General features: G+C 40.2%; 1 protein-coding gene across 5 annotated transcripts in view; it reads right to left on the bottom strand.

Moving 5' to 3' along the window:
* Positions 1 to 13,103, bottom strand: part of PAK1 (p21 (RAC1) activated kinase 1) — a 153,110-nt gene that overhangs the window by 86,119 nt on the left and 53,888 nt on the right. The window contains exon 1 of one of the 5 annotated variants that reach the window (XM_045557286.1): positions 2,841 to 3,064. The exons of 3 other annotated variants lie outside the window; for them this stretch is intronic. The gene's annotated coding sequence lies outside the window, so the exon portion shown is untranslated. Of the gene's footprint in view, positions 1 to 619; positions 671 to 2,840; positions 3,065 to 13,103 lie in introns of those variants that run through there. One more of the 5 variants, XM_045557288.1, reaches the window with a different exon arrangement.

Raw genomic sequence — 13,103 nt, 5'->3', positions numbered from 1 at the left:
TATTAGGCCACGGCACAGTGACCTACCACATAGAACTGTTCTTTTTTTCATCTCAGCAATATCTAGAGTCTAGCTCCAGTGGTAGGTAGAAAAGAGAATATAAGAGAACTCTTTGTACACTATATGCACACACAGGGTCAGAAGATAACATGGTATAAGAGAATACATACCACCACCTTTAGGCAAGACTTGAGTTTAAGGCTGGGCATGGTGGCTCATGCCTATAATCCTAACATTCTGGGAGTCCGACGCAGGAGGATCACTGAAGGTCAGGAGTTCGAGACCAGCCTCAGCAAAAGTGAGACCCTGTCTCTACTAAAAATAGAAAGAAATTAGCCAGACAACTAAAAATACAAAAAATTAGCCAGGCATGGTGGCGCACACCTGTAGTCCTACAGCTACTTGGGAGGCTGAGGCAGGAGGATCGCTTGAGCCTAGGAGTTGGAGGTTGCTATGAGCTAGGCTGACGCCATACTACTGTAGGCAACAGAGCAAGACTCTGTCTCAAAAAGAAAAAAAGACTTGAGTTTAGGTCCCAGCTCTACCACCGATTTGCTTAATCAAAGGTTCACTCTTCTGCATTATCGCAGCTCCTTGTGCTTCCCTCTATAATACTTACCACATGAGGTTCCACACTCCTTGACCTGCATTTGAGGGCAGCAACTGAGTCCAATTTCCATTTTGTATCCCAGCACCTAGCACCATAACTAGCATAGAGTAGGTGGTTCAGAGAATGTCTGATAGTGGATGGATGCAATAGTCAAAGCTTATTGTATATATACACATTCCACATTCTAATCTAGATACACAGTGCCAGTAAAACAGCAACCTTGCCATTCTCATCTCTGTTTCCCTTCTAATTCCCCCCACTTTCAGAAAACTGCTCAAGAAAAATTTGCTGAGTAGAAATAAACCAGTCCAAAAAGCCAGCCTTCTCAAAGGAAGAGAATTAACCTACATGGTTTCCTTTCCCAGACTATATTCTTTCTCTCCACACCCACCACTACCCACAAATAACTCCTATCTTGCCTAGACCACCCTCTTCTTCAAAAGACCACTGTCTTCTCCCCCAGCATACCTCCTTCTCCTCTCCCTCCACCTCATCCATGCTATCCCCCCTCTTCTTCTTTGGTCTCACAAGTCATCTTCCTTTCCTCCAAGTCAGCAATGCCTCAGAGCTGCCAAAGAGTCTCTGATCATCTCCCAGACACTCATCTCCCTAAATGGAATTTGAGCTTCTGCCCTTCCCTACTTAACACTCTTGCTTCCTCCCACTCTAGCCTTCGAGGCCCCCAATTCCCATCTCGCTTATTCCCTACTGGCCACTTGCTGCCGGTCCATCCCCAAGAAAGAAGGTGGGGGGCAAATCCAGGAAGAAGGATTGCTTATTGGCAGGCCTGAGGCAAGGCACAGAGGCAGTAAGGAGAAAGACTGGCACTTGGGGAAGACAAAATTTGAAGGTGAAAGCTAAAAGCAAGTAAATTAGGTAGGAAACAGAATGTTCAGGCCTCATAAACATCACCGTAAAGGTCCGTACAAACCCGTAACCTAATAATGAGAGAGCTTAATCAAAAATTCTAAGAAGAAAAGAGAAAAAAGCCTAACCAAGAAGAGGAGGATCCAAGAGAGGGGAGGGAAAACTGGCTGTAGAGAGGGAGAGATACGAAAGGGGAAGCACAAGGGGAATAGGAGAAGGGAGAAAGTGGAGGTGGAAGAAAAGGGGGGGGGCAGGGCAGGAAAAATGATCAGGCGAAGGAAGTAAAAAGAAAAGTGAGGAGAGGAAGAAGAGGTAGAATCAAGAAAAAACCAGGGGGAGGAAGGAGGTCCAAAATAATCATAGTAGGTTGGTAACAGGCCTGACATGGGTTTCTTGGTGCCAGATAATAAAGAAGAATAGAATTATAGTGATTAAGACATTACACAGCCGCAAGGTCTGTCATTAACTTGGCAGAGTAAGGAGGGGACTCTAGAGAAGAGACAGCCTAGTTTAAAAGCAACTTTATACATAAGGATCAAAGAATTGGCTAGTTCGGAGAAAAACCATCAACATACCTTGACCTTCTTCTTTCCAACCCCACCTCCCTACACCTAACATACCTACACTCAACATTAAAATAAGCATCAGTATTCTCAGCCTCTGCCTTGCCCCTGAAGTCACTGGGTCCTAAACAGACCAGAAAAATGCCATTCAAAAGGCTGGCTGGCTGGCTGACAGACAGGATACCAAGGTCTGCTTCCCAAGTTCACCTCTTTCTCTCCTACAGTGTTGAGGGGGACATCTCTGCAACCTGTTGTAGGACTTTAATCAGCTCACCTTTCCAAGACGGTCTGACAGCCTGGGAAAGCCAGAGTTATAAACAGAATGTCAAGACTTTCCCTGCACAGGTAAGGAAACTGAGGCCCACAAAGGATGCCTGAATAGGACTAGCCTCCCAGGTCTCCCAACTCCAAGTTCACTCCACCTCTTAACAGAGAAAGCCCCCAAGGTCCCCAGTAGGCCAGCAGCTAAGCCAAGGCAGAGGAAAGCATCATGTTGGCCACCAAGCAGAAGGGTGCCCACAAAGGAGTGGAGTTCCTGAGGCTGAGCAGTTCCCCAAAAGCTCAGCTTCCCCTTCACCCCTTGCCTGCCCAGAGCTGATTCCAGTGCAGGCCTAGCCCTGCATGGGCTCATCTAAAGGTTCCACCCTCAGCCCCTTTTCTCATTTAGGGTCCCTTAAGGTAAAGGGAACATAATGTGCCCCCCAAGTCTACTAGACCCCGTGTCATCACTCCCGGAAAGCCAGCAGGGATCCCCTAGAGCCCAGCCCAATCGGGAGAGCCCCAAACAGGGCCGGCATTACCTGGTGGGGGCAGCCAGCCCCGGCATCTCTGGCGATTGTTTCTGTCGCAGAGCAGCACCTCTCCCGGCCTGGCCGGATTCGCGCAAGGGCCCCGCTCCACCGGCTCTGCTCGATTTGGCTGGGCTGGGCTGGGCTCCCAGCAGCTCTGCCGCCCAGCTCCCGAGGTGCAGCACGCTCGCGCCCTCGCAGGGCGGCAGCGAAGGCGCCGCCTCGGGGTTGGCGAAGCAGAAGGGGCGGGGGAAGAAGGGAGGGAAGGAGGCGGGAGGAACCCGAGCGCTTCTCCTTTCTGCAAAGCGCTGAGGGCGGAGAGGCTACCTTCCCAACGTCTCAGCTATTCTCCCCTACACAGTCTCCACCAGAAGGTAATTTCTCTCTGGGGCCAGGCTTTCTAGCACCTGTCAAAGTCCTGGTTGAGCCCCAGAGTCAAGGAAGAGAACCAGAGATCCTCTGTGCCTTAGTTTCTGCAGCTGAGTATATAGGAGTCTCTTCTAGGATTCTTTAGGTCAGACCCAGGATTCAGATTAGGCCTCAGGAAAAGACATGCACTCCCCTCAGCCTATCCCCAACATGTCAGGTTATAATTCTAACGCCCCAGGGAAAATACTAGGTGGACCCTCATAGTGGCTTGTAAGCCAAGAAAGCTCAGCTGCTGCTACCATTTATTAAGAACTACTGTGTACCAGATACTTTATAAACACATTATGTCTCTCTCACAACAACCTTATGAAGTAGGTAGCATACCAATTCACATATGTCAAAACTGAGGTCCAGGGAGAATGTGGTTTCATGCAATAAGTATTTCTTAAGCACTTATTGTGTATCAGGCATTGTGATGGAACCTGAGCTAAACAACATATTACAGAACATTTACCAAACCTGGCCCAGACCCCTTAAATACTAGTAGTGCCCCCCAAGAGTTGAAATAATAAAAAACATCTTCACGCATTTGCAAATGCTCCCTAGGAGGTAGTATTACCTTATCACCTCCCCTAACCCTGCTCTGGAGAGACATGACAGGAGTCAAATTATGCAGCATTCCTTCCAGGTCATAATTATTATAGGAGCTTGGGTTTTGTTCCAAGTTTTAGCAATGAGAAGGCTTTGGAAGGTTTTTAAGCAGAATGACAAAATCTAACTTAAATTTTTAAAAGACCAGCCCGTCAGTCAGGGTGAATTTAAACAAAAAAAATTAAATTAAATTAAATTTTAGAAAAGACCAGCTTGGGCAACATGGCATGACCTTGTCTCTGAAACACACACACACACACACACACACACACATACATATAAACTTAGCCAGGTATGGTGGCACATGCCTATAGTCCAAGCTACACAGGAGACTAAGGTAGGAGGATCACTTCAACCCAGGAATTAGAGGTTACAGCGAGCTATGAGTGTGTACTCCAGCCTGGGCAACAGAGTGAGACCTTGTCTCTAAAAATAAATAAATAATAAAAGAAAACAAGTTAATAGATTCTTTCAGAGCTCTAGGCAAAAGAAGATGGTAATGATTAGGACTAATATAAGATAAAAAGATACAAGCATATTCTAAGGATACAACTTGGAAGAAGCAGCAGCAGAACTTGGTGTAAGACTGAATGTGATGGGTATGAGAGGGCAGTGATTCCCCAGCACCACACACCCAGGCACCGGTCTGACTCCTAAGCCTATGCTGATTTATTTCTCTTACTATTTATTTCTCTCTGCCATACTGTTTACAAAAGACCACTATTAATCATCTCTGTATCAATTGCTGTATCCCACTCTCTACTGCTAGCAAAAAGCAGGTAACCAGCATTAAGCCTGAGGAATGAATTAAGCGTGCTAGGGAGAAATGTTATTGTATTTATCTATCTTCCCTAACGGATGTATACACCTCTATTCAATGTACCCAAATTAGTCTAATTGCAGAGGAGGTAAGGAAGGAATTCCATGAGGAAAGAAAGAACCAAGCTCTTTTGTTAAGTATTGTTCACCCTTGTGCTTGTGCTATTCCAACAGAGGTGCCAAATTTGGTAAAAGAGACAAAGAATTTCTTTAAGATACCCACATTAAAGATAGAACTGGTCAATAATAAAGACTGGGAGATCTACTGTACTCTGAGAACTCAGCTACAAAGTCATTTTAAGATGTTCTTTTGATCCCACACCCTTGCCCTTCATCTCAATTTATACAGGGTAGAAGAGAGCCAGAAGCAGTCCTCTTTTCAAACTAATGATCAATAATCATAGCATCTGATCTTATCCAACTTTGCACCCCATGCAGCATCCTTTTATAGATGGTCTTTCAGGCTTTGCTGGAACATACACAGGAACAGGGAGCTCATACACTAGCACTATGAGACAACACTTCCTCACATTCAGCTAAGTACCTCTTTGTAAACTTCCAGTTCTGCTCCTGGAGCAATGTCCTTCAGGGCAAATCACATTAAAGGCTTTCAGATATGTGTATATGATGATCTATTGAGCCCCTGCACTTTATCTCTTCTCCAGGATAAATACCCCCAGTTCTTTTAATCATTTGCTCATTCAACAAGTAAGCATCTTGTGCAAGTCACTGGGGACAGATGCGCCAGTGAACAGAACCATACCTTCAAAGATTTTATGGTCTTACAGAGTTTAGTATGGTGGTTTTCAATTCTCCCTGTACATGAGCTTTAAAAATACATAAAATACTAGAGTCCCAACAGAGATTTTGATTCAGTTGGTCTGGGATGCAGCCCATGCAACTTATTTTTATATAAATTAACTATAGCTATATAAATATCTATTGGGAGACTGACACTACCAAACATCATGACTTAGTATAAAGCTACAGTGATCAAGATAGTGTGGTATTAGTGAAAGAACAGACAAATAGATCAGTGGGACTGAAAAAGAGCTCTCAGAGTAGACGCACACAAATACAGTTAACTGACTGTAAAAGAACAAAGGAAATTCAATGAAGAAAGGATAATGTTTTCAATAAATTATGCTTGAATAACTGAACAACCACATCCAAAAAAAATCTAGACACAGACTTTATACTTTTCACAAAAATTAACTCAAAATGGATCACAGACCATAGCATTTGTAAAATGCAAAACTATAAAATGTCTAGAATATAATAATGTGTGAGAAAATCTACGTGACCTTGCATTTGACAATGACTTTTTAGATACAACATCAAAAGCACAATCCATGAAAGAAAAAATTGACAAGCTGGACTTGATTTAAAACTTCTGTTCTGCAAAAGACAATGTTAATAGAATAAAAGGACAAATCACAGACTGGGAGAAAACACATCTAATAAAGGACTTATATCAAAAATACATAAAGAACTCTTAAAAAACTCAACAATAAGAAAACAAGTAACCCAATCAAAAAATGGGCAAAAGATCTTACCAAAGAAGATATACACATTACAAATAAACATACAAAAAGATGCTCAACATGTCATTAGGGAATTGTAAATTAAAACAACAATGAGGCCGGGCGCGGTTGCTCACGCCTGTAATCCTAGCCCTTTGGGAGGCTGAGGCCGGTGGATTGCTCGAGGTCTGGAGTTCGAGACCAGCCTGAGTGAGACCCCACCTCTACTAAAAATGGAAAGAAATTATCTGGCCAACTAAAAATATATATAGAAAAAATTAGCCGGGTATGGTGGCGCATGCCTGTAGTCCCAGCTACTCAGGAGGCTGAGGCAGTAGGATCGCTTAAGCCCAGGAGTTTGAGGTTGCTGTGAGCTAGGCTGATGCCACGGCACTCACTCTAGCCCGGGCAACAAAGTGAGACTCTGTCTCAAAAAAAAACAAAAACAAAAAAACAACAATGAGATAACCACTACATACCTCTTAAAATGGCTAAAATCTAAAACACTGGTAACACCAAATGCTGATATGGATTTAGAGCATCAGAAACTCTCATTCATTGCTAGTGGGAATGCAAAATGGCAAAACCACTTTGGAGTTTCTTACAAAACTAAATACAGTCATGTGTCACACAATAATGGAGTACTTTCTAAGAAATGCATCATTAGGCAATTTTGTCATTGAGCAAACATCATAGAGGGTACTTAGACAAACCTAGACGGTATAGCCTACAACATACCTAGACTATATGGTATAACCTATTGTTTCTAGCTACAAACCTGAACAGTATGCTACTGTACTGAATACTGTAGCCATTATAACACAATGGTAAGTATTTGTGTATCTAAACAGATCTAAATATAGAAAAGGTACAGTAAAAATTCAGTATAAAAGATAAAAGAGGGTACACCTGTATAGGGCACTTACCTGAGTTTGCAGGACTGGAAATTGCTCTGGGTGAGTCAGTGAGTGGTGAGTGAATGTGAAGGCCTAGGACATTACTGTACACTACTGTGGACTTTATAAACACTGTTCACTTAGGCTACACAATTTATAAAAAAAAAAAATTCTTTCTTCAATAAGTTAACCTTAGCTTACTATATATAACTTATTTACTTTATAAACTTTTAATTTTTTTAACTTTTTGACTCTTTTGTCATAACACTTAGCTTAAAACACAAACATATCATACAGCTGTACAAAAATACTGTCTTTCTTTATATCCTTATCTATAAGCTTTTTTCTATTCTTTTTTGTTTTTTTACTTTTCAAACTTTTTTTATTAAAAACTAAGACAAAAAACACACACATTAGCCTAGGCCTACACAGCATCAGGATCACCAATATCATTATCTTCCACCTCCACATCTTGTCCCACTGGATGGTATTCAGGGAAAAGAACATGCATGGAGCTATCATCTCCTATGTAACAATGCATTCTGGAAAACTTCCTGAAGGACCAGCCTGAGGCTGTTTTATAGTTAACTTTTTTTTATATATATAAGTAAAAATAGTACACTCTAACTCTCTAACTATGAAAATTATACTATAGTAAATACATAAACCATAGTGATTTATTATCATTATTAAGCGTTATGTACTATACATAATTGTATGTGCTATACCTTTAAACAATGGCAGCACAGTAAGTTTGTTTATGCCAGCATCACCACAAACACATGAGTAATATCAGGACATTACAGCGGCTATATCATATATGTGATGTGGTCCATCACTGAAGAAGATGCCATTATGTATTTACTATACAATCCACCAATTGCACTCCTAGGTATTTACTCAAATAAGTTGAAAGCTATGTTCACACAAAAACCTGCTCATGAATGTTTATTGCAGCTTTATTCATAATTGCTAAAAAGTGGAATCAACCAAGATGTCCCTCAATAGTTGACTGAATAAACTGCGGTACGTCCATACAATAGATTATTATTTGGCAATAAAAAGAAATTAACTATCACGCCACAAAAAGTCATGGAAAAACCTTAAATGTAGATTGCTACGTGAAAGAAGCCAATCTGAAAAGGCTGATTCCAACCATGTGATATTGTGGAAAAGGCAAAACTACAGAAACAGTTTAAAAAGATCATTGGTTGCTAAGTGAAAGAAGCCAATCTGAAAAGGCTGATTCCAACCATGTGATATTGTGGAAAAGGCAAAACTACAGAAACAGTTTAAAAAGATCATTGGTTGCCAGGTATTTAGAAGGTGTGGAAGGAGGGTTAAAAGATGAATAGGTGGAGCACAGGGCATTTTTAGGGTGGTAAAACTGTTCTGCATGATACATGACCTTATGCATTTGTCAAAACCCACAGAACTATACAACATAAAGAGTAAACAAACCCTAATGTGTAAACTATGAAACTTCAGTCAATAATAATGTATTAGACCAGGTGTGGTGGCTCATGCCTTTAATCCCAGCACTCTGGGAGGCTGAGAAGGAAGGATCACTTAAGGCCAAGAGTTTGAGCCTAAACAACATAGAGAGACCCTGTCTCTATAAAAAAAAAAAAAAAAAGCCGGGCATGGTGGCATGCACCAGTAGTTTCAGCTACTTGGAAGGCCGAAGCAGGACAACCCCTTGAGCCCAGGAGTTTGAGATTATAATGAGCTATAATGACATCACTGTACTCCAGCCCAAGCAATAGCATGAAACTCTGTCTCAAAAAAAGAAAAAAAAAAAAGAAGAAGTACTGATATTGGTTCACTTGTACTACATTAATGAGATGTTTATACTAGAGGAAACTGGAGAAGAAGGACTTTGTACTTTATGTCCGTTTTTTTTTTTTTTTGATACACAGTCTCGCTCTGTTGCCCAGCTAGAGTGAGTGCTGTGGTGTCAGCCTAGCTCACAGCAACCTCAAACTCCTGGGCTTAAGCGATCCTACTGCCTCAGCCTCCCGAGTAGCTGGGACTACAGGCATGCGCCACCATGCCCAGCTAATTTTTTCTATATATATTTTTAGTTGGCCAGATAATTTCTTTCTATTTTTAGTAGAGACGGGTTCTCGCTCTTGCTCAGGCTGGTCTCGAACTCTTGACTTCGAGCGATCCACCGGCCTCGGCCTCCCAGAGTGCTAGGATTATAAGCATGAGCCACCACACCCGGCCCTTTATGCCCAATTTTTCAATAAACCTAAAACTGCTCTAAAAAAATAAAGTCTATTAAAATAAAGGAAAAAATAAAAAGTATCAAACAAAAAAATGAAAAAGGAATATACAAGATAAAGCTCATTTTCTTTTTATTAAATTTATTAGACATAAAATTGCTCTGTCAAATTGCTAGAAAAGTTTCTAAATACTCTGAATTTCTATGCTTACCTCATTGCAGACTAGGAACAGTTTATACTATACTTTCAGTAATAGTGATCTAGGGCACCCTCCACTAGACATAGTCCTGTTTGCAATGACCCTCTTTACTGCTTGGTACCCCAAGGGAACACAATACTCTAAGTGCAGTCTGTCCCCTGCACCTCTTTTAACTGTACTTAGTACATCCAATAATTCAGTCTGAAGCTGCATTTAATTTTTAGCCACTGCAATGCCTTTGGCTGACATTGAGCTTCGGCAGCCAAAACCACCTTTCATAAGAATAGCATCATGCTAAGTTTCCTCCAGTCTGCCCATATGTTGCCATTTCTTTAAGACTTAAAATGCAGAACTTCACTGTCACCCTCTTAAATTTCATCTTGTTAGCTTCAGCCTGTACTTTTCAAGCTCTCTCTCTCTGCTATCTAACATACTAGTTTTCCCTTACAGTCTCTGTCACCTGCAAAGCTAGTAAGTATGCCATCTGTTCAAACATTTACCAAACATCTACCTTTGCCTATACTAGGTTTTGAGAATTAACAATGACCTAGAAATGGCCTGTCTCTAAGAAATCACCATTAATAGGGGAAGTTGGTAAATATAAAACTAAAAAGTGTTACACTAGAAAATTAAACAAACAAAATAAATATGATTGGGTAGAAGAAACAAAAATCTATCCTACACTTTGCACAGCAAAGGAAACAATCAACAAAGTGAAGAGACAACCCACAGAGTGGGATAAAATATTTGCAAACTACCCATCTGACAAGGGATTAATAACTAGAATATAAAAGGAGCTCCAACAACTTGGTAAGAAAAAATAAAATCATCCAATTAAAAAATGAGCAAAGGATCTCAATACACATTTCTCAAAAGAAGACATACAGACTGGGCTCGGTGGCTCACGCCTGTAATCCTAGCCCTCTGGGAGGCCGAGGCGGGTGGATTGCTCGAGGTCAGGAGTTCAAGACCAGCCTCAGCAAGAGCGAGACCCCGTCTCTACTAAAAATAGAAAGAAATTATCTGGTCAACTAAAATATATATATAGAAAAAATTAGCCGGGCATGGTGGCGCATGCCTGTAGTCCCAGCTACTGGGGAGGCTGAGGCAGTAGGATCGCTTAAGCCCAGGAGTTTGAGGTTGCTGTGAGCTAGGCTGACGGCACGGCACTCACTCAAGCCCAGGCAACACAGCGAGACTCTGTCTCAAAAAAAAAAAAAAAAAAAAGAAGACATACAAATGAGGCAGGGAGGGAGGAGGTAAAAACCTACCTATCAGGTACGATGAACACTATTCGGGTGATGGGCACACTAAAAGCCCCAACTTAAGCACTATAAAAGGTAACCATGTAACAAAAACATTTGTACCCCCTTAATATTTTGAAGTTAAAAAAACCATACAAATGGCCAACAGGTATATGAAAAAATGCTCAACATAATTAGTCATTAGAGAAATGCAAATCAAAACTATGAGACATCATCTCACCCCAGCTGAAATGGCTTTTATCAAAAAGTCAGGCAATAATGAATGCTGATGAAGATGTGGAGAAAGGGGAACCCTCATACACTGTTGGTGCAAATGTAAATTAGTGCAACCACTATGGACCACTATGGAGAACAGTATGGAGGTTCCTCAAAAAACTAAAAACAGAACTACCGTATGACCCAGCAATCCCACTGCTAGGTTTATATCCAAAGAGGGGAATTCAGTATATCAAAAAGATATCTGCACTCCCATGTTTATTGCAACACTGTTCACAATTGCCAAAATATGGAATCAACCTAAGTGTCCATCAACAGATGAATGGATAAAGATATTGTGGTACGTATACACAATGGAATATGATATAGCCAAAAAAAATGAAATCCTGCCATTTGAAACAATATGGATAGAACTGGAGAACAACATGTTAAGTGAAATAAGTCAAGCACAGAAAGACAAACTTCACATGTTCTCACTCATATGTGAGAACTAAATATTAAAAACAATTGATCCCATGGAGACAGAGAGCAGAATGATGATTATCAGAGGCTGGGAAAGGTAGCAAGGATAGGCAGATAAAGTGGGGATGGTTAATGGGTACAAAAATATAGTCAGATAGTTATTAATAGAATGAACAATATTTGATAGCACAACAAAGTGACTATAATCAACAATAAGTCAGGGTAAATTTTAAAATAACTAAAAGAGTGGAACTGGAATGTTCCTAATGCAAAGAAATGTTAAATGCCTAAGGTGATGGATACCCCAATTACCTTGATTTGATTAATTCCATGGTATGCCTGTATCAAAATATCACAGGTACCCTATAAAGATATACAACTATTATGTACCAATAATAATTTTAAAATAAAAATTTTTTAAAATCTATTACAGTATTAGGCAGAATTACTAATATCTTCAGCAGGAAAGATCAAATTCAGATCTTCTATTTAGATTTTAGTTCTGAAAAATCAAATGCTGGTTTGGTTACAGAAGGCTAACTAACTAGCTGGCTCATACATTGTCTCTCTCAATGGTGGGTGCTGCTATAGGAAGCCTGGCTAAGTTTGGCTACCTTTCATGAAACACAAGACTTCGGAAATTGAGGCATACTGGTAAAATGCCAGAAGTTTTATTACTGAGGGCTAACAGCTTATAATCAAGGAAGTAACTATTAGCTAAAGAAATAAAAAAGCAGAATCAAATGAGGTAGAAGGGACTTTAGAGATAAAGCTGTACGTTCAAAGAAATTAAATCCTAGAGATATCAAATGACTTGCTGAAGTTATACAAGTTACCAATTAACTTGTTTTAAGTATTATAACTTCTTTCATTTATATAGTCTTTTGGTTTTCAAAGTAAATAATTCACAAATTGTTCTTACAAGTCATGGACCTTGGCTAGCAATGTTTTGTCTGTGTAGCCCTTTTAGGTCACAAATCTGGCCTCTCTGGACATACAAGTTTGTAACTCCTGCTAACTCTATTATAAAAACTAATGATCAATAATTATTAGAAAATTTGGTTTTGTTTAGAGCCTACAGCTTTCAACCTGATGGCTTCTGTATTTAATTGATGACTACTGTGATTTAAAAGCCTATAGGATTTGAAAATGATTGTTTTGCAACCACAAATAATTTTAAGAACAATACATTTACTGAATGAAAATTACAGTCTTCTGATATCACCACTTAAATGTACAAGGAAGTCAGTCAATAATGATGATTTTGGTTTTAAAATAGTTATCTAATATGCCATTTTTTTCTTGCAGTAATTGGGTGGCAGGGTCAGTTGCCTATTAAGGACACTCTCTGAAATGAGATGGAGTATAAGACAAATAGTAATAACAACTTATAAAATAGTGTAGGTAAAGGAAAAACAAATGGAAAAAAGTAGATTCTATTTAGTGACAGTTGGACACTAAGCAACTAGTCATAAGTCTAAATATACATCTTGAAGTTCAAATAAGGCAAAGAAGCACAAAGAAGGGAGACATCAGTTACATCTGCAGAATGAGGGAAAGTTTCATGGAAGAAGCAGTATTTGAGTTGGACATTGAAGAAGGGGTAGAATTTTCATAGATGGAGGTATTGAGATTTCCCTTGAAGGA

This window comes from Lemur catta, chromosome 7 (assembly GCF_020740605.2).
Source record: "Lemur catta isolate mLemCat1 chromosome 7, mLemCat1.pri, whole genome shotgun sequence".
Taxonomy (NCBI): Eukaryota; Metazoa; Chordata; class Mammalia; order Primates; family Lemuridae; genus Lemur; species Lemur catta.
Note: the sequence above shows the minus strand (reverse complement) of the source record. Positions and strands in the feature narration are given on the sequence as shown.